The following is a 23977-nucleotide window of genomic DNA, read 5'->3' as shown; positions in this document are numbered from 1 at the left end:
GACTGGGGTTGTGAGCTCTTAGGGTGACTGGTAGGCATTGGCTCTTGTGTTGGAGAACTCCCCAATATCAGTGTCTGTTGGACTTTTCTTGTAATTCCTCCAGTGGAGACTCTTCCTCCTGGTGGTGAGGATGGGTAGAGTCAAACTTCTTGGAACAAAGTGGCTAATGGGGGCTCAGGGTGGGGAGAAGACTCTCAGCCAGGTCACTCTCACTGTGTGAAGTGTGGTGCCGCTCCCCTGCCTCCATGGCGAGTCCTCACTTTGTACCCTCTCTGCTTCAAGTTTTCCACATAATAAACCCTTCCACCTGCATGGTGACAGGGCTATTGGCTGACTTCAGGGCGTGGTGGATGGGACTGAGGTGTCCTTCCCTACACTTTTTCTTTTTTCTCATGAATCTGCCTTTATTTCCCCCCAGCCCCATACCTGACACCACCTTCAATTCCTCTGTCTTGCGTTCTGTGGTAAAAGTTGACTCTTTTTATTGGCATCTCCTTGTGTGTAATTTGGTATTCAGACAGCTTACTTTTGTTAATGTTCTTATCAGTTTTCACCCAACATTTTCATTTCAACAGTGTCTAAAAAGCATTTCTATCTTTCATGGGCTATTGTTTACTTCCCCAAGTTATTTCCTTTTAAATCTTTTCATACAGTAGTTACCAGAGCTTACAAGAGTCTTTCTTCAAATCTTTCCAGCTCATTTGAAGGAAAATGGGGGGAAATTCCTCAGAGTTTTAATTTGCTCATAAGGACATTGGAATGATCCGGTTTTGAGTTCCTTCACTGTGGAAGAGAGTTTGGCCTATGGGCCTGTGGGCCTGTGTTTGTTTGTCATGCTTGCAGGAAGAGGCTGAAGTGAAGGGTTCTCCTTCTCTATCCGGCATGACAACTTTTCTTAGCAAGTAGCTGGGGCAGAGCCCTAGCTGAACTGCTTGTGGCATGTGTAGTACTCTTGGTATGCAAAGGTGTGGGAGCTGATGTGGGAATTTCCACTCTTGTTGACGCCCCACACCTGAAACATTTTCCAGAAATTATAGCAGCAAAACCTACGCATCCCTCAACTCGACTCTGGCTGCCTCTGAGTCCATCCTGGCCTCCAGCCCCTGCCTCTCAGTCCATCCTGGCCTCCAGCCCCTGCCTCTCAGCCCGTCCTGGCGTCCAGCCCCTGCCACCCTGAGCCAAGGGGTTTCTTCTGGAAATCACGTCCACTTATTCACGTCTCACAGGCTTTGCCTTCATCTGGGTTGAATCACAGGTGAGTTCGCCTTCACGCCATCTGCTCATGGCTGTGGCAGCGGAAATTCTTCATAATCTGCACGCAGATGTCTCCTCCCATAATTTTCAGGACGAATACAGGTCGTGTCATGAACAGGTAGAAGAGATGGGGCAGACTTTAAAAAGCTGAGATAATTATCCTGACTCAAGTTCTAGAATCTCCCCTGCCCCAACACTGTTTTCAGCCTTTTTCTTGGGCCGAGCACAGTGGCTCACGTCTGTAATCCCAGCACTTTGGGAGGCCGAGGTGGGTGGATCACCTGAGGTCAGGAGTTTGAGACAGGCCTGGCCAACATGGTGAAACCCCGTCTCCACTAAAAATACAAAAATTAGCTGAGCATGGTGGCTCATGCCTGTAGTCCCAGCTACTCAGGAGGCTGAGGCAGAAGAATCGCTTGAACTCAGGAGGCGGAGGTTGAAGTGAGCCGAGATTGTGTCACTGCACTCCAGCATCTCAAAAAAAAAAAAAAAAAAAACAAAAGGCTTTTTTTTTTTTTTTCCTTCTCCTCTTCCTCCTCCTCCTTCTTCTTTCTCCTCCTCTCCCCTCTTTTTAAAGGTTGTGTATGTAAAGTGCACAAATTTTAAGTATGTGCTTGGCAAATGTATGTGTTTGTGTAACTACCACTCAGAACCAAATAGAGAGCACTCCCAGCACTCCAGAAAGCTCCTTCCATCCCTCCTCTGTCAACACCCACCCACCTCCAGAGGTAACCACTGTTCTGACTTCTCTCCCCACCAATTACTTTTGCCTATTCTTGACCGTAATAAGTGCTTCTCCACTTACGCGGGTCTCTCCTCATTTTTCTCATCAGGATTGCATACTTTTCTCTACCTGAATTTCTTGAAAGGGAGTCTATGACATGTTGGTTCTCTTAAATGCATCGTTTCACTTCCTCCCCCTGGGGTGGGCATTGTGGTCCCCATTTTACAGCTGAGAACAGCCTGAGAGGTTAAATAATCAGCTTGAGGTCACATAGTCACTTACGCAACAAGCAGCAGAGCCCAGATTTGAACTCAGGTGGGTCTGACTCCAAAGTCTGAGGCCTTTCCTTAAGTAATCAGTCTTTCAACACCTTTTGCTCACGAACAAAACTCAACACAAGGCTTTTTTTCTTTCTTTCTTTTTTTTTTTTTTTTGCAACAGTGAATTTTATTATTAATGTTTAAATGGGCTGTAGAAACTTTTCTGCATATTTTAAGAAATGTGCTATGTTACCTTCACCTTGCTTCTCCTTCCTTCTGAGCCACCTGCCGAATTCTGTCTCAACTTTGACAATGAAATTGGCCTCAGATTTCTAGTATTTGTGACTGACAACCAGAAGACCAATTCCCAGAATTTCCAGAAGAGGGCAGTAGAGCCCATACTAAATTGCTCAGACACCAAACTGGTAGATTGGATCTGCCTGGACCAAATTCTGAGACTTGAGACTTGATGCACTTTACTTTCTATTAAAGAAAGCAATAGGGCCTTACACACACTGGTTTGCACATTTTAAGCAACACCTTTACACATTTTAAGTAAAGTTTATGATATAGCTAGGCTCTGTGTCCCCACCCAAATTTTATGTTGAATAGGAATTCCCAAGTTTTGAGGGAGGAACCTGGTGGGAGGTGATTGGATCAGGGGGCCATTTCCCCCATGCTGGTCTCATGATTTGAGGGAGTTCTTGTGAGACCTGATGGTTTTACAAGTGTTTGGCAAGTTCCTCCTTCGCTCACTCTTCTCTCTCCTGCCGTCGTGTGAAGAGGATCCTTGCCTCACCTTCATCTTCAGCCATGACTGTAAGTTTCTTGAGGCCCTCCCAGCCATGCAGAACTCTGAATCAATTAAACCTCTTTTCTTTATGAATCACCCAGTCTTTGGTATGTCTTTACAGCAGTGTGAAAATGGACTTATACGGTTCATTTTCTGCTTTCTCTTCTCCCTTCCCTGCTTTTCCTTTGTCTACATTCTTGTCTTCCTTTCCAACTCCAGCCTTCCTGAGCCAAGGGTGGTTGCCTCTCGCTCTGTCTTGCCTCTGAACTTCTCCCAGCTCTCAAAATAAGTGGGTGAAAATTCTGTTTTCTTCAGGTTCTGTTCCCCCTCCTCCCACAGGATAATCCTAAAAAGTAGCTTACTGGATGTGTCAATGATTTACCTCAAAGTGACAACATTGTAATGACTGACTTCAGTGCAACAAACATTGCCTACCATCTGGCTGATACTAGTCAAATCTATGTGGGATTCTGTAAAGAAAAAGACCAAAAATAATAACAAACACTTACTGTGTGGTATCATGTGCCTGTACTTCTGGCTCCTCAGGAGGCTGAGGCAGGAGGATCACTTAAGCCCAGGAGTTAGAGGCTACAGTGAACTATGATGGTACTATTGCACTCCAACCTGGCCAACAGAGTGAGACCCTGCCTCCTAAAACAAGAAACAGAAAAAGACCCCAGAGTCACTTACCCAGATAGCCATAGCCACTGCCAGTGTCACTCTTACTATTCAGGGTGTAGGAATGGTATCTCCCCAGGCCAGACTGTGTGGTCAAGGGTACCTCTGTGCCACACACTTCTCTTGCCCTTCTCAGAACTTTCCACAATATATGAGCTTGGAAAATCTTGGTTGATTGGAACTTGGAGAGGGAATCCCACTGAGAGTACTCACTAGCTGTCATTTCCCTAATCTGGGTGTAGCATCCTCATCTATGAAACAGGGAGGTTGGTCTTTACCAGCCCAACTATTCTAGGATTCTGCATATCCTGCTTTTACCTTTTATTAGGACCTGAGAGAGAAACACTAAACTGGAATCAGCTGGAGTTCCTTAGGTGGACCAGTGGAATGTTTTACTCACCTCTGACTGGCAAATCTGTTTACTTCCTGTTTTCTAAGACTTTTGAATATTGACATTTTCTCATGGGACTCCTCAGATCAGTGCTCAGTAGTGAAAGAGAGACAGAGTTTGGGCTGCGGAGATCCCTGGGAAGTTTCCACCACGTCAGATAAAACTTCAGTTCCCTGATGGCACCAGGCTTGGGCCTCTGTCTGCCTCTTCAGAAACAAAAGAAGCATTGCAAATAGCATCACTGAAAGTCTGCAGAGAAAGGGAGAACGTGCCTTCTATGTTCTTTGAGAATCAGAAACTGGCAGGGCTTTCCTTGGCATAGGACTGAATTAAAGAAAAAATTCTGCGTTCAAATGAATGACTTGAGTAACTCTGTTGATGAAATACAGTTATGCCCTGCAAATCCTGTGTGAAATGTTATCTTACAGTTGATTCAATTCTTCCACATCACTTTCATTCCATTACAAAACCTAGCTTTTCCTCCTTGATCAGACCTGAAATGAGGTTTAATGTTGGGCATGGAAGACCATTAAAAGGCATGAGAGTCAGAGATTAGGCATTACGGGCACTGGACACACGTCATGGGTACTAAACACCTGAAAAATAATTAGTTCTGCCATGTTCGTTTTCTAAAATAACCATGTCATACTGGATGGAGGTCTGGCTTCCAAGTCAAAGACGTGGTTTGGATTTTGCCCGCCCTGGGAGGCCCTGGGAAGATGTCTTCTCCTCTCTGAATCTTATTTCATGGAGTGTGGTAAGACTTGGTAACTATATTTACCCTGCCTTCCCCAGGATTGCTGCAAGCACCAGAGGAGGGGAAGTGTGTGCTCGTAACTGTGAAAACCAGACAATACGCCAGTTATGACTGCTAGTCTGCAGACCACTGCACCTGTGGAGTGAGTGGCAAGACAACTATTTTGCTGGTTTTCTGCTTATCCTGGTGCAGAATTCAGACGGAGCCTGAGGTGATAGAACAGAGAACATCGGTGTCTGCTGTGGGTCTTAGGCGCTCCCTATGGTGCTTCTTTCTCCTACAAAGGCTACTATAGTTGCAGCTCGAATCCATCAATCAAATGGACCACAGATATTTACCGCTAAGCTATTAAACCCAGCTTACATGGGAGGTGTAGACAAGGCATGGCCAGCCCCCAGCCCATCCTCTAGAGGCTGGGAGAGCCTAGGCAGGCAGTGCAGGAGAAGCACAGTATGTGGTGGGGCCAGGCAAGTCCTGGAGGGATTATAGAGAGGGATGCTCAGAGTGAGGGGCCAGGGAGGTCTTTATAGACAACTGCGGTCCCAAAAAGTGGGTCCTCAAGGATGGGAGGCAATCAAATGACCGGATGACAGGTGGAGTCATTCGGAGTGAGGGGCCGCAGTGATCAAAGGCCAGGAGGTGGGGCAGTGAGTGAGGAGCTGGTGCGGGAGGAGGCAGCGAGGCTGGGAGGATGGGGTGGGCTGGATTCTAAAAGCAGGTGGTCTTCGGGCCAGGGTGTGTGAACTGTCTCCTAAGGCACCCAAAACAAAGGAAGAGAGACAGGTCTGCAAGACTGGTGTGGCTGGCACACAGGATGAACGGGGAGCAGGGAGGCCCGTGTGGGAACCAGTGGTAATCCTGGCAGGCCTCCTCCCCTTTCAGAGCCCCCACCGTGGGTTCTCGGTGTCTGTCTGCTACAAGGCACCATCTGTTTTTGGGGTTGTAAGCTTTCGTCCGTTCCCTTGGTTTCAGCCTCCTACTGTCCCTCACCAGCAAGCCACTCATTGTCCCTGTAGCTGCCCTGTGGCCCTTTCTGTCTTCCTGACAGCCTCACAGAGGGTGGCCCTGGGGCACGGCTCAGCCCTGGTGGCCTCTGAGCTGTGTCTGCCGGGCAGATGCACAGGCACCAGATCGAGGGCAGAGCAGGCCAGTTAGTGCCTGGTCCTCCTGCCTGGATGGGACCTGGCCTGCATTGAACAGTGATCTCCAGCACTCACAACCACAAGCCACCACCTCAGCCCAGCACCCACGTGTGGCCCCAGCGAGCTCTAAAGACTGATTTCTGTGCCTGTGGCCTGCTCGCATTCCGGCTAGAGCTGCGAGCCCTGGAAAATCCTCAACCCACTTCAACTCATCCTGGATCCCAGCCCTGCTCATCCCTTGTCAAGGAATACCCAAGCCTTGCTCAGCAGGCCATCTGGTGTATGTGGAAGAGAACCCAGGCTTCAGGGTCAGAAAACTGAGCTGCGATTTCTTGGTGCTCTGCTTATTCTCTCCGTGACTTCAAGAGGGCGTCAGCCCTGGGCCTCACTTTGCTGCGTGTGTGCAGGAGAAGGTTTGGATGACACCTGTGCCAGAGCCCTGGGTCCGAGTGGAGTGACCTGTGTGAAGCCACGTTATATATTCTAGAGTTCTGCACAAACGGATGTCCCTGGCTCTCAAGAACTTTGGAAAGATTGCCTTCCTTTCCAGAACATCTTTGTGAATTCAGCTGGGACTTCTGGAGGCAGGATTGTAGCCCAGCGGCGTGATGGGTGCTGGGAAGGAGAACAGAGTGAAGAGAATATCTGCTTCTCAGTATCACTGGTGTTGATAGACCCAAGGTTTGCTTTAGGATGCCAGGACCAGCAGGAGGCAAAGGGACATGTTCACTACAAACCCCTCAATTAGTCACAGCAAGTGCCGCTTGCAGAGGGAAGCCTCCTGCTTGCAGTTGTGAAGTCAGGACTCAACTCACAGTGTCTTGCTCAAGGTCCACATAAACATATTATTCTCACATTTGGGCATGGCCCTGCTTGGCAGAACTGAAGCTGCATACATGAGGCATATCTATGTATGGTCCAGCTGCTGTCTGATGCTTGCAAAGTTGGTAAAGAGGATGCAGAGAGACAAGAGCCAGCATCTGTTCTCAGCTGTCTAAAGGTCCACTTGAGATCAGATCGTAGAAAGTGAAATGTTTGGGCCGGGTGCAGTGGCTCGTGCCTGTAATCCCAGCACTTTGGGAGGCCGAGGGGGGTGGATCACAAGGTCAGGAGATCGAGGCCATCCTGGCTAACACGGTGAAACCCCGTCTTTACTAAAAATACAAAAATAATTAGCTGGGCGTGGTGGTGGGCATCTGAGTCCCAGTTACTTAGGAGGCTGAGGCAGGAGAATGGCGTGAACCCAGGAGGCGGAGCTTGCAGTGAGCTGAGATCACATCACTGCCCTCCAGCCTGTGCGACAGAGCAAGACTCCATCTCAAAAAAAAAAAAAAAAAAAAAAGAAAGAAAGAAATGTTTGGAGAATGATTGGGACAACTTTCTGTGTACCCTGGGGTAAGTCACTTAACCTCTCTGGACATGTTTTTCCATTCCCCATAGGAGAGCAGGAACTTCTACTTTCAAAGGGAATCATGGCCCCTTAGCCCTGGAAGAAACCTGAGGGGGGGTCTGTTAGGCCAGTCTTCTCTAGTCCCAAACCTCCCTTCTACTACAGCCTGGAAAAAAAGGCCTATCCTATCACTTTTGCTTACATACCTCCTCTCACAGGGACCTCACTACCACTCCTGAAGCCCATTCTTTTGTGAGAAAGCTCTGATAGTTAACAAGTTACTTCTCATTTTCAGAAGAAGGTTTGGTAACCAGGTTGACGAGGGAATGTTCAGCACTGGTTCAGGGAGTTGAGATGCACCTGAGCTGGCCTGCCCCTCCGCAGTCAGGGCCAAGCTGCTGCCACGGAGGGTGATGCAGTAGCAGTGCCCGCTGTTCTCCCTGGTTCTGTCGTTTGCCTGGACCAGCTGTCATCCCTCCTCATCCTCCACACCCCAGCTCACACTGTTTCTGCAGTCTGAAATGAGTTTCCCTAACACTAGACAGAAAGCTTGCGGTCGTCCTTCAAGACCTCGCTTAAATACAACTGCTGCATTATGTTCTCCTGCTATAACAGAGGAAAGAGCTCAGTGTTCTGGGGATGCAGACGGGGAGCCGTGTGGCATAAATCTAGGAAGACTTCATGGAAGATGACAACTGTTTTGCTGGTTTTCTGCTTATCCTGGTGCAGAATTCAGACAGAGCCTGAGATGATATAACAGAGAACATCGGTGTCTGCTGTGGGTCTTAGGTGCTCTCTATGGTGCTTCTTTCTCCTACAAAGGCTACTATAGTTGTAGCTCGAATCCATCAATCAAATGGACCACAGATATTTACCGCTAAGTGATTAAACCCAGCTTAGATGGGAGGCGTAGAGCATCCCCAGAACACTGGGCTCTTCCCTCTGCTGTAGCAGGAGAACGTAACGTAGCAGTTGTATTGTAACAATCCATCTCCCTCAGTATACTCTGTGCTCCTCCAGGCTAATTACGGGTCTCATATCCATGTTGGCATCCTCAGTATCTGTTGCAGGTCACAGTATATAGTGTGAATTCAATATTTGTGCTGACCCGTCTAGACATAGACATAGATAAAAATATACACATACATATCTTCCTTCCTCCCTTCTCTCCCTCCCTCCTTCCCTCCCTCCCTCCTTCCCTTCCTCTTTTCCCTCCCTCCTTCCTTCCCTCTTTTCCCTCCCTCCTTTCCTCTCTTCCCTCCCTCTCTCCCTCCCTCTCTCCCTCCCTCTCTCCCTCCCTCTCTCCCTCCCTTGCTCCCTCCCATCCCATCCCCTCCTCTCCCCTCCCCTCTGCTACCCTCCCCTCCTCTCTCTCCCTCCCTCCTTTCCCATCCCATCCCCTCCCCTCCCCTCTCCTACCCTCCCCTCCTCTCCCTCCCTCCCCCCCTTCCCCCCCCCCCCTCCTCTCCCTCCGTCCCTTCCTTCTCTCTCTTTTTTTTTTCTTTCTCTCTTTTTCATTTGTCTGTCTTTTTTTTTTCCTGCTACAAGCTCTTGCATGTGGAAGACAGAGTGAAAGGCCCTTGGAATAACTGTAGTTTGTAGGAGAAGGGTCGTTGTCTATTGGAGGTTCAGAATTTCTCATAAAACATTTTAAAATTATGTGTGTTGGATGCATTTAAATGTAGCACAGTGCATTTATACTCAGAATATCAAAGTAATTTTACTTTTACAAAGTAAAAGCAAATTAGAAAATTTAATTTGCTAAAAAGAACATCTGGATATCTAAGTAAAAGAGGTAAGGCTGTTATTTGAGTCTGACCTGCATTCTTTCTTCTATCATCCTGCCCCAGTCAATAAACTCTTTTGGCAGAGCATGGTGGCTCACGCCTGAAATCCCAACACACTGGGAGGCCGAGGCACGTGGATCATCTGAGGTCAGGAGCTCAAGACCAGCCTGACCGACGTGGTGAAACCCCTTCTCTACTAAAAATACTCAAAAATTAGCCAGTCATGGTGGCAGGCACCTATACTCCCAGCTACTTGGGGGGCTGAGGCAGGAGAATGGCTTGAACCTGGGAGGCAGAGGTTGCAGTGAGCCAAGATCACATCATTGCACTCCAGCCTGGGTGACAAGAGCAAAAATCCACCTCACAAAAATTCAAAATTAAAAATAAATAAAAACGCTTTTGATTTCTAGCATCTGCATGACTCTCCACTGAGAATGAATGATACATGCCCCAAACTGTAGAAGACCCAGAGGTGCCTGCCCAGGTAGGATTTTTGAGGTGGGCAAGAGAAAGACTGCCTTAGAAACCCTTCAAGCACAGCCCCGCCTTTGCACCTCTGGACCCAGAGGCACGTGAGGCTTGGTCTTTGAGGAATAGCTTGTAGTTTCGAGGCCCTAAAGGCCCCTAAACTTCATCATCTTTAGCTCCCTGCCTGTTCCTGGAAACCCAGGGTGTGCTGAGGTGAAACAGCCAGCGGGGCACCCTGTCTTCTCCACAGCCCTGGGCCCCGAGGGCTGAGGGCTCCTCCTGCTCCTAACAGGACTCCAGTGCAGCTTTCACCCTTCCGGGATGGTGGGGATCTTGAACTTCTCTAGAGTTTCCGGTTGGGGAATTTCATTAGTCTCTACGTACAGGAATCTGATGGGCAGAAACTGCCACCATGGTTCGTTTAACAGTGACATCTGGAATAAGTTCTCTGCATCTCTTTTGTTTCAGGATAACATGCCTCTCGTGGCTCTCTCATGCGTGCCGGAGCCTCAGTGTGGGGAAGCATGCAGGTGACAGGTTGTCCTCTCTGTCACCCTTCCCATACTAGCTTTGGCTGCTCTCTGGGTCTGGTTAAGATCTTTGGTTGGTCTAGGTTGGAGATGCTCACCCAGGCCCCCAGAGCTCTAGACTGTCCCTGGAGATGGGTGGCCAGAGTTTGGGGTTACCCTGCTTCACATGTCCACCTAAAATCTTGTTTAAAGGAATGCTTATGCTGCTTGAAAAGCAAAGACAAAACACTGGGAACCACTGCCCCAGACGGTCTCTGGGATCCTCCACACTTCCAGCAGCCAAAGCCTCCTTCACACCCAGTCAGTGAAGTCCCAGGGTAATCATTATTTTAATTTGTTTGACTTGTTGCACATCCAGTTAAGATTGCATTTGAACCAAGTTTTTTGAGGATAAAAAATCATTTAGAAACATTTAAAGCTACACTTGACACAGCTCTCAGGCCCCTTGGGAACCATTTCTTTCCTTCTTTCTTTCTTTCTTTCTTTCTTTCTTTCTTTCTTTCTTTCTTTCTTTCTNTCTTTCTTTTTCTTTCTTTCTTTCTTTCTTTCTTTCTTTCTTTCTTTCTTTCTTTCTGAGACGGAGTCTCGCTCAGTCGCCCAGGCTGGAGTGCAGTGGCCGGATCTCAGCTCACTGCAAGCTCCGTCTCCCGGGTTTATGCCATTCTCCTGCCTCAGCCTCCCGAGTAGCTGGGACTACAGGCGCCTGCCACCTCGCCCGGCTAGTTTTTTGTGTTTTTAGTAAAGACGGGGTTTCACTGTGTTAGCCAGGGTGGTCTCGATCTCCTGACCTCGTGATCCACCCGTCTCGGCCTCCCAAAGTGCTGGGATTACAGGCTTGAGCCACCGCGCCCGGCCGAGAACCATTTCTAAATGTAGTTATGCATCTGTGTTCTTTTCATACTGTTCCCTCCCTCCTGGAAGCCAAGTAGTAAAACAGTCTATACAGAGTGGGTGGAGTAGGCTCTAGTTGTAGATAAGGCATGCGTATTAGTTTGTTTTCTGCTGCTTATAGCAGAATGCCTGCAAGTGGGTGATTTATAAGAATTTATTTCTTACCGCTCTGGAGGCTGAGAAATCCAAGGGGCCTCATCTGGTGAGACGCTTCTTGCTGGTGGGGACTAGACAGTGTCCTGAGGTGGTGTAGGGTGTCACACAGGGAGGGACTGAGTGTGCTAATATGCTCGCTCAGGTCTTAGTTTCTCTTTATACCCCACTGATCCATTAACCCATTAGCTTATGAATGGATTAATCTACTCCTGACGGCACAGCTTTTGTGATCCCATCACCTCTTCAAGGAGCCTACTTTTCAATACTGCCACATTGGGGATGAGGTTTCAACGTGAGTTTGGCGGGGGACATTGAAGCCACAGCAGCATCCTGTCTTTGCTGTTCTTGATTCATCTCTGGGCTGAAGAAGCCTCCCTGCTGGGAACCTGTCTCTGAGGTCTCCAGGCAGAGCTAGTGATATGGTTTGGCTCTGTGTTCCCACCCAAATCTCATGTTCAGTTGTAATCCCCCATGTTGGAGGTGGGTCCTGGTGGGAGGTGGTTGGATCATGGGAGTGGTTAGCATCATCGTCCTTCATCACCATAGTGAGTGGGTTCTCACGAGACCTTTCACCCTGCTCTGGATATGTGAGATGTGCCTGCTTCCCCTTTGCCTTCTGCCGTGACTGTGTTTCCTGAGGTCTCCTTAAAGGTAGAAGCCACTATGCTTTCTGTCCAGCCTGCAAAACCATGAGCCAATTAAACCTCTTTTCTTATAAATTACCCAGTCTCGGATGTTTCTTTTTCCTTTTTTTTTTTTTCTTTTTGAGACAGAGTGTCACTCTGTTGCTCAGGCTGGAGTGCAGTCACATGATCTCGGCTCACTGCAACCTCTGCCTCCCAGGTTCAAGCCATTCTCCTGCCTCAGCCTCCCGAGTAGCTGGGATTACAGAGGTGTGCCACCACATCCGGGTAATTTTTGTATTTTAAGTAGAGATGGGGTTTTGCCATGTTGGCTAGGCTGGTCTCGAACTCCTGACCTCAAGTGATCCACCTGCCTCAACCTCCCAAAGTACTGGGATTACAGGTGTGAGCCACTGGGCCCGGCCTCAGATATTTCTTTATAGCAGTGAGAGAACCAATATAGATAGCGTTTCCCCCTCAGTGCTCCCACGGTGTCTCTGCCTTATATAAGGTGCATGATGCCAAGGCTGTTTCCAAGTCCATTTCCCTTGATAGAGTGAGAGCTCCATGAGGGAGGGAACATACTATTCATTATTTACTCTGGCACTTGGAATGTGGCAATCAGTGATAGCGGAATGATGGTTCAACAAAAATGTCCCCAACCCAATCCCCAGAACCTGTGAATATGATCCCTATATGGCAAAAGGGGTTTGCAGATGTGATTCGGGTCAAGAATCTTGAGATAAGAAGGTGATCTTGAGGTGTTCTTGCAGGTCCAGTCTAATCAAACGAATCCTTCAAAGAGGAGAAGCTTCCCCAGCTGAGGTCGTGGTTAGGGGACAACACGACTGCTGGAGAAGGGCCAGGAAGATTCGCCGTTTTGCTGGCTTTGCAGGTGAAGAGAGGAGCCATGAGCCAAGGCATGCAGTGACCTCTGGGGGCTGGAAAGGCAAAGAAACGAGCTCTCCCCAGAGCCCTCGCTTTCAGAAGGAACACGTCCCTGCCAGCCCCGCGATTTCAGCCCAGTAAGACTGGTTTTGAACTTCTAATCTACAGAACAGTAAGATCATAATTGTGTGTTGCCTTCGGCTACTATGTTTGTCATAATTTGTTACGGTAGTGAGAGAAAACTAACACAGCCACAAAAATAGAGAAAATTCAATAACTGGATAAGAGGAAGAGAAATAGGAAAGATTCTTACGCCAGGCACGGTGGCTCATGTCTGTAGTCTGAGCACTTTGAGAGACCAAGACTGGAGGATTGCTTCAGCCCAGGAGTTTGAGACCACCCTGGGCAATGTAGTGAGACCCTGTCTCTACAAAATATTTTAAAAATTAGCCAGGTGTGGTGGTAGGTGCCTGTAGTTCCAGCTACTCGGGAGGCTGAGGTGGGAGGATCGCTTGAGCCTGGGAGGTTGAGGCTGATTGCACCACTGTACTCCAGTCTGGATGATAGAGTGAGATCCTGTCTCAAAATAATAATAATAATAAAAGATTCTTTTCTCATTTTATGTAGATCCACCAGGAGGAGCCCTTATCACACTGCTGAAATCTGACTCCCCTTCTCAGAGGCATCTAGCTTTCTAAGTATAGGGAGTTTTCTACAAGCATGAAAACCTGTCACTCTACAAAAAGACTCAAGGAAAAATTGTGAAGTGGTGTATTCTGGTCAATTTTCTGCCCCCTTTCAGTTTGAAATGCACAGGCCACCCAGAGCCCGATGCACCCCTCGCTCTGTCTCATCTGTGTTCTGTTCACCAGGGCTTCTCACCTCTCCTGGGGTTCTCAAGGCAGCTCTCTGGTTCTAAGCTACGAGCCTGCTTCTGTCCAACGAAACTGACTTGGTCCTTCATCGAACTCTGGCTGGTGACCCAGTAAATTACCTTCTATCCGCACCCCTGTCTCTCTCCCTCCCTCCTTTCTGAAAGTCCTTGAAAGAATGATTGTAACTCAGTAGCTCACTCACTCATTCATTTATTTCCATGGTCATCACGATCATTCATTATGCACCTACGGTGTTTCAGTTACTCTACCAGAAAAACAAAGTCGGATAAAACCTGGCTCTGCCTGCCCAGCACCTCCATATAATAGAGGGGCTTTGGGAAGTGGGAGGACTCAAGTGAGGTGGAGGCACAAAGCGACCTACCCAGCCTTCTGCCATTCTTGGGGGAAGGGAGTAAGGGTAGAAGAGAGAAACTTGGTCAGAGGAGGTGACATTTGAGCTAGACCTTGAAGCATAGACAAGAGTAGCTTCTACTAAATGGGAGTTGAGCAGTAAAGACAGGGAGGAGTGGCAGGTGTACTCAGGGCAGATAATGGCAGTGGCAGCTGTAGGCAGGTCTGGCAAAGCACAGTCAGACTCCTGTAAAAAGAGGCTTACACACCAGCCAGGGGGCATTCAGACCTGAACTTACAGTAAGTAAGGAGAAGTCAGACAGACCTGCATTTATGTCTTAACGTGGCTGTATTTGCTGTATTTGTTCTTCTAAAAGATCTCTTTGACAGCCATGTGGAGGTTGGGGAAATACTGTCAGCAGGAAAACCAGCTAGGAGCCTTCTCCTTAAAAGTGACCTAAAAGCAGGTATGAGCAGAGATAATGGAGGTGGCAGGATGAATTTTAAAAGGCAGAATTTATAAGACTTTGTGGCTGGGCTTAGTGGCTCATGCCAGCAGTTTGGGAGGCCAAGTACTTTGGGAGGTCAAGATGGGTGAATCACTTGAGGTCAGGAGTTCGAGACCAGCCTGACTCACATGGGGAAACCCCGTCTCTACTAAAAACACAAAAATTAGCCAAGTATAGTGGCGGGTTCCTATAGTCCCAGCTACTTGGGAGGGTGAGGCATGAGAATCGCTTGAACCCTGGAGGTGGAGGCTGCAGTGAGCCAAGATCATGCCACTGCACTCCAGCCTGGGTGACAGAGTGAGACTCCATCTCACAAAAAAAAAAAAAAAAAAAAAAAAAGACTTTGTAAAAATGAATGTGGAGAGTGAGGAGCAGAAGGAGGTGTCAAAGCATAGAGATTGGTACCTCTACCTTCGGTGATGGTTTCTAAAGAGAGATCTTTGGCTGAGAGGGAGGTAAAGAGGGAGGAACAGAAGAAGGGATGGATTGCAAATTGGAGATCAATCTAGCATGCAGGCAAAGAAGACGGAGAATCATCGGAGTGCCATAAATCAGAACAAATGAGTTTGTCAGAAGATGGGAAAGAAGACTGTCCAAGGAAGTGGTGACCTGTAGATACTGAATGCCACAGAAAGGTCATGTAAGCAGAAGACTGAAAGATACCATTACAGATGACAAGTAGCAGTCACCTACTAGTCACCTTAGGAATACATTGTTTTAGCAACTCCAGAACTTGTTACAGGGGGATAAGAAAATGCAGTGGTGCTGTGATCCCACTTTTCCAAAGAGCTGGAACATCAAAGATAAGGTTATAAATAGAGGGGCAGGCAGAGGTGTGAAACGTTTTCAGTTTTATTATTGTTATTATTATTTAAGAGACAAGGTCTTGCTCTGTTGCCCAGGTTGGAGAGCAGTGGTGCAACCATAGCTCACAGCTGCCTCAAACTCCTGGACTCAGGCGATCTTTCCACCTCAGCCTCCCCAGTAGCTGGGACTATAGTAAAACCACGCCCAGCTAATTTATTTATTTACTTTCTGTAGAGATGGGATCTTGCTATGTTGTTCAGGCTGGTCTTGAACTCCTGGGCTCAAGCAATCCTCCTGCCTCAGCCTCCCAAAGTTCTGAGATTACAGGCATAAGCCATCATGCCTAGCCAGTTTTTTTATTATTATTTTTATTATTTATTTATTTATTTATTTTGAAACAAAGTTTCACTCTTGTTGTCCAGGCTGGAATGCAATGGTGCCATCTTGACTCACTGCAACCTCTGCCTTCCCGGTTCAAGCAATTATCTTGCCTCAGCCTCCTGAGTAGCTGGGATTACAGGCATGTGCCACCATGCCCGGCTAATTTTGTATTTTTAGTGAGACAGGGTTTCTTTATGTTGGACAGGCTGGTCTCCAACTCCGGACCTTAGGGGATCCACCTGCCTCGGCCTCCCAAAGTCCTGGGATTACAGGCGTGAGGCACCGCACCCAGCCCAGTTTTATTATTTTTAGAATGGTGAGTGTTGAATGCTTTGTAGACTGAAGAGAAGCAAACAATAAACAGGATGAGACTGAATACAGGTAAACATATTTACAATTTAAACACCCAAGAGACTGATTTTGGTCTGAGTTCCAGGGACTGCTGGTGAGCTCTTGAGGGACACTTTCCAGGTGGCAGCACCCCTGAAATCCACCAGGTGGGCCACCGCCTCCTTCCCGTTGCCTGAACAGACAGCTGGGTTCCGCCATGCCTTAGAGGAGGGGGTCACGTGAGGCTTTGATTTCTGGGAAAGCCTGCACGGAGGAGTCAGTCCGACCTGGGTACCAACCTCAGTCCTGCCAATAGTCACTGTAGGCAAGACGACCTCTGAGCCTCAGTTTTCCCCTGGAGAAAATGAGGGTAACACAATCTATCATCAAGGGGCTGCCTTGAGGCTGGATGACATACACATGTAAAAGCTCCCCTACAATTCTGCCTCTGATGTGGCGAGCAAATTCAAGAGTCCGTATTTTCACACTCCTGCCCAAGAGAAGATTACTGAACATGAGAGTTCTTTCTTTTCAGAGGTTATGGGCAGCCCTGCTTCTGTTTGCTTGTTTTTCTTTTTGTTGTTGTTGTTGTTTATTTGTTTGAGACAGAGTTTTGCTGTTGTTGCCCAGGCTGGAGTGCAATGGTGCAATCTCAGCTCACTGCAACCTCTGCCTCCCAGGTTCAAGAGATTCTCCTGCCTCAGCCTCTCGAGTAGCCGGGATTACAGGCTCCTGCCACCACGCCCGGGTAGTTTTTGTAGTTTTAGTAAAGTTGGGGTTTCACCATGTTGGTCAGGGTGGTTTCGAACTCCTGACCTCAGGTGATTCGTCCACCTTGGCCCCCTAAAGTGCTGGGATTACAGGCATGAGCCACTGCACCCGGTGCTTGATTTGCTTTTCTATGTGTCTGTGGCTCACCACTGTGCTCTTCAATGTCTCGGCTCCTCCCAGCTGGGACAGGGAGGCTCTGTTTACTGCTATTTGCCTGATGTTTACTACAATGCTGGACAACTTGAGCTCTCAAACACCACGCGGATGAACTCCCTCATTCAACAGGTATAGGAGGGAGTCAGGGAGACCAGGCACAAGAAAAATAGCATATTTCCCACTAGAAGATTTCTGGCCAGACTTCTTTCTTAGAAAGCCCTCCCTGGTGAGTCAGTGCATTGGCCCGCCCTGACCTCCCGGAAGACTGGACAGAAGATTATCTTGGCACAGGCCCGACAGACAATTTCTCTGCCTGCACAGATTTCCTGGTACCCAGCAATATTCGACTAATCTGAACTTTTATTTTTCTAATGGAAACACCATACTGTTGATTTTAGGAACATTGCTTTTACCTTTTCTATGAGGACAAGATCTCTAAATCTTTCCCTATTGAAGAATTTGATTTTGGTTCATCCACGTAATGGTGGCTAGGGCTAAGGGTATGGGGAGGTCTGAGCTTCCAAAATGCTGGCAATGTAGGGAGCAGATGGGGAGGGAGATGAGTTAGCAGGGCTCTCTGCTGCTCTGAGAGTCATCTCTGAGCATCCCCAGCCCCCATAGCACCTGGCCAGTGGCTTGGACACAGAAGGTGCTCAGAAAATGTTGGATAAGCAAGTGAATACATGGGGATATGAATGGATAGATTTGACTTGTTTACTCAAAAGGCAAAGAAGAACATGAAGGAGCAGTGGAAATGGGCTTGGAAAGAGTGATACTGGTAGGTCACCATGTCGAGAACAGGACAGGGCAAATACTGGCTGGCACGTATGTTTCAGTGTTGTTGTATTAGTCCATTCTTGCACTGTTATAAAGAAATGCCTGAGACTGGGTAATTTATAAAGAAAAGAGGTTGAACTGGCTCACTCTATTGTAGGCTATACAGGAAGCATGGCTGGGGAGGCCTCAGGAAACTTACAATCATGGTGGAAGGTGAAGGTGAAGCAGGCATGTCTTACACGGCACAGAAGGAGGAAAAGAGAGAAGGGGGAGGTGCTACACACTTTTAAACAACTAGATCTCACGAGAACTCACTCACTATCATGAGAACAAGAAAGGGGAAATCTGCCCCCATGATCCAATCATCTCCCACCAGACCCCTCTTCCAACTTTGGGGATTACAATTCTACATGAGATTTAGGTGGGGACACAAATCCAAACCATAGCAAGTGTATACCTAAAGCTCAGTAGCCTTGAAGCTGGCACATCCTGCCTTGTGAAATTCCACATGCCCGTATCACTCTCACTCCATGCCCATTGATAGGATATAGGAAAAGTGCATTTGAGAATATGGAGAAAACAATTCCTAGAGAGACTTCTTGCAGGGCCTATCTCTGCTTGAAGAGGCCAAGCGAGGAATGAGCCCAACAAAATCACCGATCGGGCTTGCTGAGCTGGGGCGTGTAAACCCAGCTTTCCAAACTTGGTGTTGAGAACCAAGGCATCCTGGCGATATTTTCTGTGAATCTATTGAATTGGCCGTGGCGGAGGTTGAATAGAGCAAGTATGGTGTTAAGGGAAAAGGCTGTTGTGTTTCAGTTCTGGGTTGTGGCTTGTTTTTCTTGAGCCACTTCTGGGCTCAGCTTCATAGGTTGGGCTGCATACTTGGTGGCTGGATCGGTGGTGATCACTGGGAAGCTGTGTCGCTCAGACAAGGACATTGGCTGTGGGTGGTCTGTAGCAGGCAGCAGCAACCTCGTTTCAGAACTTAAGAGGATCCTTCAAACTGTCCCCAGCAAGTTCATTGGGCTCCCAGCACCCTTAGATAAGGCGGTGTCCTTGATTTCAGGGAACTCATCTCCGATTTTATTCTTCTATAGCCTGGAGTAATTGAGACTTCTCAAAGTAGCCTGGAAAAACCTTACATCCTGGAGGAAAGAACAGGACCCACGTTCTCTCCTCTTTCCTCCTAGAGTCTTAGGAATTTTTAAACTTCAAGGTGGTAGAGATATTACTGAGAGCTCTTCACTTTGACTTTCTCAGCTGCTAATTCATTCTCTTGGTGCAGAAATTCATTTTTACTGTTATGAGTTGCTTTAATACTAACACATAGCAACTTGCTTTGAGTGTGGAAAAGTATGCCAAGAAATGCATGCAGACATGTCTTCGATTACTTAGGAAAAATGTCAGTAGACCCAAAGGCTTTTATTATTAGGAGCCATCGGGTCTTGAGGATCCTGAGTTCTCTTCTCCAGAGCCATTTCTGAAGTATAGTGCATCTCCAGACCAGAAACTCAGTGAGCCTATAAGAAAGATCAGGAACTCCCTTTCTTCCCCAGCAATCTGGGGGAGCAGCAGCTTCCCCCATTCGAGAAGCTTTGCCTGGAGAATGAGAGGTAGATTGATGGAAAACAGTCAAGTATACTCACAAATATGAAAAACATTTAGAGCATTTGACCCAATGTCTAGTTCTAGTTCTACAGCAGGGAGAGTAAAGAATTTAGGCAGCCCTCACTGTGGGAGAAACCCACATTGATCTAAGCAGGGAAAATGCGAGGAGTCCCATTTGTAAGAGACACTGAAGGAGATTAGGAAATCATCAGGGAGGTTTCAGTGGACTATGCCTTGGCCTCTGTATGATGAACTCGTATCCTTAGAGCTTCAGGAGTGAAGTTCTCCACAGTCGCAATAGAATAACTTATATTAAGTCCTGCTTTACAGTAAATAACATCTGAGTGAGATTCCAGGAAAGGGGCTTAGAGTTGTCATTTAATCAAGCCAAGATTTGTCATTGAAAAATTACGTGTGCAGAGCACTGTGTTCAATACAGCAGGGAATATAGAAATGAAAAATGTGGGGCTGGGCGCGGTGGCTCATTCCTGTAATCCCAGCACATTGGGAGGTCGAGACAGGCGGGTCACATGAGGCCAGGAGTTTGAGACCAGCCTTGACAACATGGTGAATCCCTGTCTCTACTAAAAATTCAAAAATTAGCTGGGCGTGGCGATACTCACCTGTAATCCCATCTACTTGGGAGGCTGAGGCATGAGAATCATTTGAACCCGGGAGGTGGAGGTTGCATTGAGCTGAGATTGTGTCACTGCACTCCAGCCTGGGCGACAGAGCAAGACTCTATCTCAAAAAGAGAGAAGAGAAGAAAAGAAAAGGTGTGAATTCTGCTTTACAGGAGCTTCAGGCTGGTAAGAGAGTAAGACCTACATAAATTACCTGTTAAAGGGCAGAGTACTTAAGACCAAGACTGAGACCCAAGCAGCGTGCTGTGGAAGTAGAAGACAGGGAGAGACCTAGTTCATTTAAGGAGCTCTGGTAAAGCTCATTCGAGGAAATGGAATTGAAACGGGGATCTCACAGACTTTTACCAGATTGAAGGGGGGATTAGGGTAAAACGAGTGGGACACTTGAGTGGGCTACCGCATGTCCAGGAGTGCCAAAAAAACTCAGTAATCAAGATTAGTAACATGTTAATGAAATATTTTAAAATCAAAATAAATGCGAAATACCCCATGAGTAATAGAACATCCATTATTTTAATAAGTCCAGGACGTTTTGAATGAGCCTGCATTCTCATACAAGGGAACTGTTCTTTTTAATCAGCCCTTGGTTCCTAGTTCCCTACCAGGAGCCTTTATAAGGGTTGTCAGCAACCTGTGAGCAGATTGGGCAACCTAGAGCTTTATATATAGTCATTTTTAAAAACTGTAGAGCTTTTATTAGCTTTTACACTTGATATGGTTTGGCTGTGTCCCCACCCAAATCTGACTTTGAATCGTAATAATCCCCACATGTCAAGGGTAAGGCCAGGTGGAGATAATTGAAACATCAGGGTGGTTTCTCCCATACTGTTCTCAGGGTAGTGAGTAAGTCTCGTGAGATCTGATAGTTTTATAAATGAGAGTTCTCCTGCACAAGTTCTCACTTGCCTGCCACTGTGTAAGATGTGGCTTTGCTCCTCATTTGCCTTCCGCCATAATTTGTGAGGCCTCCTAAGCTGTGTAGAACTGTGAGTCCATTAATCCTTTTTCCTTTATAAATTACCCAGTCTCAGGTATGTCTTTATTAGCGGTGTGAGAACAGATGAATACACTTGATTCCAAATATAAGAAGTGCATGTGGGGGTGTGCATCCTTCCTTTTTCCTGGACTCCAACATGGCTCAACACAGCACTGGCCAAATTGGTAAAAAAATGAGGCCGCGTGGAAGGAGAATAGCTTGAGCAAACGTAGGAGACACTAGGGTCGATCCAGACCCACGGGGGTTATGAATCACATAACTTGGGAAGTTGTAATGAGAGAGTAGGCTGGAACATTTAGAAGCAGTGAAATTGTGAAGGGCTTTGAATACCATTTTGAAGATGTTTGGAATTAATAGTGTGGATGCTTCAGGTACCGTGGAATGTTTTTTGTTTTTTTTTTTTTTGAGACGGAGTCTCGCTCTGTCGCCCAGGCTGGAGTGCAGTGGCGCTATCTCGGCTCACTGCAAGCTCCGCCTCCCGGGTTCACGCCATTCTCCTGCCTCAGCCTCCCGAGTAGCTGGGACTACAGGCGCCCGCCACCTCGCCCAGCTAGTTTTTTGTATTTTTTAGTAGAGACGGGGTTTCACCGTGTTAGCCAGGATGGTCTCGATCTCCTGACCTCGTGATCCGCCCGTCTCGGCCTCCCAAAGTGCTGGGATTACAGGCTTGCGCCACCGCGCCCGGCCCGTGGAATGTTTTTGAACAAGGATTGTGGGCATAAACACACCTGGGGCCAGTCTATGGCGCAAACATACCTGAGGCCAGTCTGCGGGTAGTAGGGAGCCTCTGTTGGAGAGGGTGAGGCAGGAAAGAGAATTGCTGGAGGGAGCAGCCACTGTCATCGAGCAGGAGAAATGGAAGAGTCCTCCCAACCAGGCAGAGGGCCTCAGGCTTAATAGACCGTGCTATTCAGAGTATAGTTATAAGAGACTTCAGGGCCTCAGGCTTAACAGACTGTGCTGTTCAGAGTATAGTTATGAGACTTCTTCAGCTGCTGCTTCAATAATATAAGAAGCTTTGCTGAGTGCTTCCTGTAGATAACGAACTAACTCCACTAGAGGACAGGAAATGCATTGTGATTCTTTTTCCCAATGAGGACACAGCAGCCCCACTGAGTTAGGTATCCTGTCTAACAATCTCACACCCTTATTTTCATCACTGCTGTGATCTCTGGGCCACCTACATTTCTAAGTGGAGATACAGTGAGTTCCTAAGAAGCCAGGTCTTTCCTTATCTGCTATTAGAGCTGCGTTGCTATAAATTTCAGAGACAGAGTCAACATCCCATCTCAGATGGAGGACAGGAGTGGGAGACCAGCCCTCAACTTTTTTGGGGTGTTTTTCTTTCCCACGTTGTAGTAAGCGTGCTAAGAAAAGATAAAGCTTTTGCAGATGTGAACTGATTGGAGAAGAACACTTGTTTTGTAAAATACACATATTGTTAAACCTCACTAATTCTGTTTTAGTTTCCTGAGAAATCATAGTGGATCACATGAAGGATGAATTGATTTGTGATTGATTATAAAGGAAGGGTGGTTCTTGCTGTTGTTAAAAGAAAAACAGCCGTATTAAATTTAAAAGAGTTTTAATTGAGCAAAGAACGATTCGCGAATCGGGCAGCCTCCGGAACCAGAATAGACTCAGTGACTCCAGCGCAGCCACGTGGTGGAAGAAGATTAATGGACAGAAACGGGAAAGTGACTTACGGAGAACAGAAGTGAGGAACAAGTAGGTGGATTGGTTACACCTTGGAGTTTGCATTACTTGAACACTTTCAATAGATGGCCCTGTTTGATTGGCGAAAACTCAGTGATTGGCACAAAGTAGGCTACAGTTTGTTTATACCTCCATTTAGGTTATAACTGACGATGTGCAGAGAAACCTTTACGCTGATCATAAAGTATGTAAGGAGGTAGCTTTAGGCTAAACTTGATTCAACACTAGGAAGAAGTAATGTAAACATGATGGCAGGTTGGAGATTCAGAATACTTCAGAGGCATGAAAAGCCCTCGTAAGCATTGTCAAGAGTAAGAAAAACCCATTAAAATCCAACTAAGTTAACAATTTCTATTTATACCTTAAAGCCTCAAAAGGAGTTCTCAAATGATATGTTTAGAAAATGATTTTAGTTAGAATACAATTGAAAAAATATAAAACTAGATCTTTTGGATTATATTCAGAAACATACTTTCTCACAAATGTAGACAGGCCTTTCCTCAGTTGTTCCGAAATGCTGAACTGGATTGAATGAGATGAATCCCTGTTTGAGTGTCAGTTCCCGGGAAGGATGCTAAGGTGGGTACGACCTTGCTCTCCAGGAGAGGGCACTATCCTGTTGGGAATTAGAAAGTAAAACAAGAGAAGAAGTTACTTAGCAAAAGACTTGAAATATTATCTGCTTTAGTCAGCTCAGGCTGCCATAACAAAATACTGGGATTCACGTGGAGAGGTGAGTCTCGGCTGGGGTGGGCAGATGCGAGCCTGCTGGGGTGACAGCATGGCCACTGGCATTTGGAGGGCCCCAAGGGACCCCAGAGGCCCTCTCAATGACTTGGGGAGGTTTTATTAATGGGTTCAGGTTCAGAAAGCTAGATCCAGTTATTTTATTTTTGTTTTTAATTTTATATCTCCTCAAATTCCCTTTACCGTGGACATAGTTTTGAGGTGGTGGCAAAAGAGGCCTTCAGGTCTGTGTTTAACGTTTGCTTTGTAGAAAAACTCACTGGAATGCATCAACTCTAGACTCTAACACATGAAAAGTGGAAAATCTGTGCTGGGGATATAAGCAGATTCCAGAGATGATCAGATGAGGCAAGGTGAAACTGTCTGTGCCTGCTAACAATTGCCCAACTTCAAGGAAATCCAAAATAGAGAACAACATGATGTTGGCCAAAACTTGTCCATCACTATGTTGGCAATAATATCCAATTGGGCACAGCACGTGGAAAATACTACAGAGTAGGCATACTGGCCACCATTGATCAGGGTGATCATAGTATCATCAGTAATGTGCCAGAACAGACTGGTGAAAGGTAG

General features: G+C 47.0%; 1 pseudogene; it reads left to right on the top strand.

Annotated features, from left to right (window-relative positions):
- The first annotated feature begins 1282 nt into the window (after nt 1-1282).
- Nucleotides 1283-23977, top strand: LOC112630128 (annotated as a pseudogene).

This window comes from Theropithecus gelada, chromosome 8 (genome assembly GCF_003255815.1).
Source record: "Theropithecus gelada isolate Dixy chromosome 8, Tgel_1.0, whole genome shotgun sequence".
Lineage (NCBI taxonomy): Eukaryota > Metazoa > Chordata > Mammalia > Primates > Cercopithecidae > Theropithecus > Theropithecus gelada.
Note: the sequence above shows the minus strand (reverse complement) of the source record. Positions and strands in the feature narration are given on the sequence as shown.